The following is a 5,922-nucleotide window of genomic DNA, read 5'->3' on the forward strand; positions in this document are numbered from 1 at the left end:
ACACACACACACACACACATCTACACACTCCAGAAAAGGAGTTCAGGACAGGCTAAAATAATGATAATACCAAAGTTCAACTTGGTGAACCAATGAGGTTTTACTGGGGTTACTAGCAATAGTAATGGGAAGGGGCTACTTAGGAGCAGGGATGTCTCAAAAGTAGCTGCATCACTGAAAAGCCCACCCCAATATGGGTGAGGACTCACAAAAGTTGAAACCATGGAGCAACACACGCACAGATGCTCTCTCTCTCTCTCTCTCTCTCTCTCTCTCTCTCTCTCACACACACACACACACACACACACACACACACAAACACACACACACATACACTGAAACACTTGCTCACACACAGGTTCACATCCACATGCTTACACACATGCTCTCACACATGCACACACATACCCCCTCATGCTCATACACACCCACACATGTGCATGCACACATACACACATGCATGCACACATATTTGAACTCATATGCTCACACACACATGCACACACATACACACACACAAACACACACAGTTGTTTACACACAGGTTTACTTTATAAACCTGGAGATGGGCTTTTGAGAATTTCGCAAGCTCCAGCTTTCTCTGACATGGAGTACTATTTACCCCTGCGTTTTATTAGCCTTGCCCTCTCTCCTAGAGGGGATGTTTCAAATGAGAGGCAAGTGCCACACAAAGTTGTGTGCTGGACCAATCGAGAACCATCAAAGTCACCCCTGCCAGTGGCACCTGGGTCGTCGGGTATGAATGTGTATGAAGTTGACAGATAACAGAAAGGTAAGTTTTAGAAAGGGATTTTATCATAGGTGTGGACTTAAGATGAAGAAAGCAGAGGGACTTCCTGTCTAGCAGAAACAGGTCCCCAGGGTGTGTTGCCACTAATAGCCCCTTCTTGCCTTAGGGTTTGTTGAAATGAGGCATGGAGCTGAGCAGGTCAGTCCTGTTGTCCCACCTACACGGTGTTCGTGGACTTCTCCATTTCAGTATCTGACCAGAATGTCAGGGGCCAAGAAAGTCCCTGATTTCCTGTAATTTCTAGGCATCTGTGCTATCTTGCTATGAGGAGAAAATATATAAAAATGAGAAGCCAATAGACAAATGACTACCCCCAAACATATTTGTTATTTCTGGCTTCTGTCCAGGGCTGCTAGAATGGGAGAACCAAGAGCATTACAGTTTCTGTCAAAGACAGACCTGTCAAGAAGAATGAGCAGAGATACTCATTTGTCAGGTCTCATCCCAACCTGCTCACCCACTTTCTTTCTCCTTTTACTAATACTATATTGAAAATCACTACAATAATTGGACTTAGACGCAATCTAACCTAATTTTGTTCAGACAATTAGATCACTCTTTGACAGAGCATTACAGCTAGAAGTATGATTTTGTTGGCTAATCTGTTTCTTTCATAAAGTAATTTAAATTCTGGAGGTACAAAGCAGAGTTAGGGACCCCACTTTCTCATTTATTAGCTATAGAATAATTAAGATATGAACTCCACAATTTTACAATTTTAAAGGTGATAATTAGTACTATGGATTAAAATCTTGAACAGAAAAACAACAACGGTATAACCTCTGTCAAGATCTCTTGATTTTATGCCACATAAAGTTGTTTGTTGAATATTCAGTAAATATTTAAGCCTGTCTTCCTGTTGGCTATGAAATTGAGCTTAATGTCACTCTTGCAACCATGTAACTGCAGAAATAGTAAGTCTGAATTCACGAGACTCTTTAGTTCTTGAATAGTGGGTTGGAGAGCTGAATGGAAACATGGACAAAACCGAAAGAGTAGTGCTGAGCTAAAAAACTAAAGTGTAGGTGACACAGAACTTCGGTATGCACGGTCACAGCCCAGATGTCCAGCTACTGGTGAATGGATAGCCGCAATATGGAGTGACCAAAAAGTGAAGGGAACATGAGTTAGAATAAAGAATGACAGCTGGTACATGCTAAGGTATGCACGAACCTTGGAAATGTTTTGCTAAGTAGAAGAAGCCAGGTACAGAACACTGCAATGAATCCTTTCTGTATCAACCACAAAAGAGCAAGTTCACAGACACATAAAGCAGTTCTGAAGCTGCCTGCACTGTGAGTAGAGTTGCAGAGGCTACAACTCAGCTCCAAAGTGATTTCTGGAAGAGTGAAAAATTCTAATGTGGGATTGGAATAAGGTTCGCACAACTCTTCTCTACAAATAGGTAAGCTTTACAGCGTTTACACTGAAATTTAACAAATCTATGAAAATTACACATGTTCAGTCCAGGAATTATATATTTATACAAAAGATATACATTGGATTCATATTTACTCCTTAATTTGGGGACAGAGAAATATTTGAAATCATCTAAATAGTTACCATATACCACAGTACACCTAAATGTTCATGATGAATATCACATATGAACCATTAACTTCACACACCTATGGTGACTGAACTAGTTATCACAGCATAAAGCACTATGTAGGTATTTAATGTAATAAGGGATTGCATGGAAAATTTATAAAGTATATTATTCAATATAAAAAGCAAAATCTAGAATGGAATAAGTACAATACAGGAAGGAAATGATTCACTGGGTGTGTACTGGGATGTGAGAGCCCTGTGTTACATGACTGCACATGGAGCCCATACTGGGATGTGAGAGCCCAGTGTTACATGACTGCATATGGAACACATACTGGGATGTAACAGCCCAGTGTTACATGACAGCATATGTAGTCCATACTGTAATGTGACAGCCCTGTATTACATGACTACATACGGAGTACATACTGGGATGTGACAGCCCTGTGTTACATGACTGCATACAAAGCCCAACACTGTTTCTTGTCATGGGAAGAATACTGGCTTATGAATTTTCAAAGATTTGATTTCTAATTATAGTGACATGATGTTTAATGGCAAGAATATGTTCTGAGAAATCTATGGCTCATCACAAATTCATCATTCTGTGACAATCACAGAACATATTTCCACAAACTAAGATAGCTGTATGCTAGCAGGTAGTACAATCTCATCTGACCACTTTTGCATATGTGACCCCTCCCTGGCCAAAACAGCTATGAAGCACATGAAAATGTGTTCTTTTATAGCTTTTTGTTTTTTATGTATTGTGCATTTTGCATTATACTACTCAAAAATTTTGGAGTTTAGAAACTACTAACTTCTTCTGCAGAGTAATTATTGAGTCAGCCTTGCTCAATATACCTGCGGATAATAGCTAGAAAAGGTGAATATATTATGAAAATCATGCTTTGGTTTTTGTTTGTTTGGTTGGTTTTCTGTTCCTGATTTTGATTGCCAGAGGACTGTGGAAGCTAAAATCCCAGAGGAACAATGCTCAGACTGGATGAATGCACATACTAGCTTTATTGTTCCTTGGAGATTTTGCCAGTTCTTGGCTTAGGAATGACCCTGTCAGAAGGCAGCTTTTGGGAGAAAGATACTTGCATAAAACTTTAAATAAATACACATGACTAGAATGAAAAAGTTAGAGTTGACACGTTTCAAACATATGCTGGCTTCCCCTGAACAGTTTTGATGAATTATGAGGTTGTACAAAGGGTACAGAGAGTTCACTGAAATTGTTTAAGAAACTAAGATGTAAAACTAAGTTTAAAAGTATTTAAAATGAGGACTTCTGCCACACTCCTGCTGCCAAAATGTCCAGAGGTACGCCTCCAGGAAGTTCAGGTGCTGCTGCTAGCAGTAATCGAAGACTCCAGCAAACACCGTCAAGTAGATGAGGTGGTTGATATCATGAGAGTCAACGTGGACAAGGTGTTAGAAAGAGATCAGAAGCTCTCAGAGTAGGATGACTGCACAGATGCATTGCAGGCAGGGGCTTTTCAGTTTGGAACAAGTGCCGCCAAGGTAAAGAGAAAATATTGGTGGAAGAACTACAAGATGTGGGCCATAGGGATCAGTGTCTAATGGTGAATCAATCTCACACCAGTTAGGTTTTAAAGGGGTATTTATTTTGGGGGGGGGTAAAACTTACATACACACAAACCGTCAGAAAAGGAGCCTAGTCGCTGGAGCAGGAGCCGGAACCAAGCGCCGGAACCAAGAGGCCGAGCCGAGGCTTGCTGCTCTTTTTTAAAGAGAAATATACCATGCCCCAGTGGGCTGGTATTTCAGCGGCTATTGGCTGAAGGAGTGGAAGGCACTCCCGCAACGTTGTGGGCTTGTACTTCAGCGACTATTGGCTGAAGGAGCGGAAGGTACTCCCGCAGCAAGTGTCCTGGTGATTGCTGTCATCATCATCATTATTGTGTGGTGTGTCTCTCTGAATGAAGAACCTGGTGAAATCAAAGTCCACCGTCCAGGAGTATCTTCAAGACTTTCTGCTTAGAACCTGCTGTGCCATCGAGCTTACCCGCTGCTTTTTCCCAAATGACTATTTTTGTTAGTTTACATACAGTGGAGTGCCTAGGAAATGTGCCTTCGTTTTAATATTTACTCCGAATAAGGGGGTAATGACCTACGCTGTCTACATTTTGCACAGTGCCTTTACAGATTTGTGCACCAACTAAAAAAGAGGACTTCTGATGCTCCAGAGTGCTGGAATCTAGATGGATGTTGTCACTAAGGACTTGCTGTGGATTCCAGGAAGGGGATTTTATTCAAGTCAGCTGTCCCCACATCTGACATCGTCTTCAAAACAACATTTTAAACCTTTGGATGATTAGATTCCCAACTTGTGCCTTCTGAGAAGAACATTGTGGCCTAATACAAATCAGTGACAATAACAGGGTGTGCCTTATTTTGCTATTTGGCTACTTTTCCTTAAGAGGCCCTGATTTAGCACAATTGACTCCCACTGTATGTAAGATGCTCTCATGTTAGGTGTGAAGATGTTTACTTTGTTCTTCTTATGTATCACTTCCAAACGAGTATTTTAATCAGAAAAAAAAAACCTTTAAAAAGTTTTTATAGAACGATGACCAAAGTTTCTTTTTGGCCAGAAGTTAAATACAAATTAAATATCTGCGAGTCTGTTCCTAAGAGGTAAACTCAAATAAGTGCCAAATGTAACTCAAGGTGCCCTTCAAGAAAAGGTGTTAACACTGTGTGAGCTTCCACACGTTTACAGTCCTTCCTGTGAAATGCTGCAGTGATGCTACTTTCAGATTTGGCTCCTTTCATAGAGTTACTGAGGTGAGCTAACGCCACACCTATAGATAAGGCATGTAACAGTTTGCAGACTGAACTAGAGGCTGTGGTTGCTAGCGCAGTGTGAGCAGCAGCTCCACAGCCTTGCATCAGGTTGCACAGACCAGAGATCTCGAATGCTGTTTACTGGTTTTCCTCACACCCCACTTCCTGAATCAGTCCTGCATTACTTGAGGTGAGGCATAGGCCACTTCCAAGTTACTAGCTAAGCAGAGATGCCTGTTGCTCTTAAGACATAACTATTGCCATCTGAAGCACTTTCATTGTGTGTGTTCAAAGACGGAAGGTTTCAGCATGAATGAAAATGTAAAAAGCAGTAAAGAAGAAGCAGAGGCTTTCTTTACCTGTGGCAGTGCCACAAGAGTGCCCTGGAATTTGTGTTTGTGTGCAAAGTAGCATCAACAGAGATGTAATAGAATCCGGTTCCAGTCTTTTATTTGTTCCTCTGATATATAAATACAAGTACAAACATTGAATATAACATATAAATATTGAAATATTAGTTTTGCCTAATACAAATAGACTAAACGTTGATGTGGGATGTCCTTCTGTATATGTTGTGGTTTTATTTGTTGATAAAAAAGCTGTTTCAGTCAATGGCTTAGTAGGGTGAAGCTAGGTGGAAAGTCCAAACAAAGATGCAGAGAGAGAACAGGCAGAGTTGAGGAGATGCTATGTAGCCACCCAAGAAGCAAGATGTGAGGTAACAAGCCATGAATCTAATGGTA

The 5,922-nt window shown here is 40.8% G+C and overlaps 1 pseudogene; it reads left to right on the forward strand.

Annotated features, from left to right (window-relative positions):
• Nucleotides 1-3,681: 3,681 nt before the first annotated feature.
• On the forward strand, nucleotides 3,682-4,373 carry LOC146891037 (vesicle-associated membrane protein 3 pseudogene; annotated as a pseudogene).
• The last annotated feature ends 1,549 nt before the right edge of the window (nucleotides 4,374-5,922 follow it).

Source organism: Myodes glareolus, chromosome 19 (genome assembly GCF_982192425.1).
Source record: "Myodes glareolus chromosome 19, mMyoGla1.1, whole genome shotgun sequence".
NCBI classification, from domain to species: domain Eukaryota; kingdom Metazoa; phylum Chordata; class Mammalia; order Rodentia; family Cricetidae; genus Myodes; species Myodes glareolus.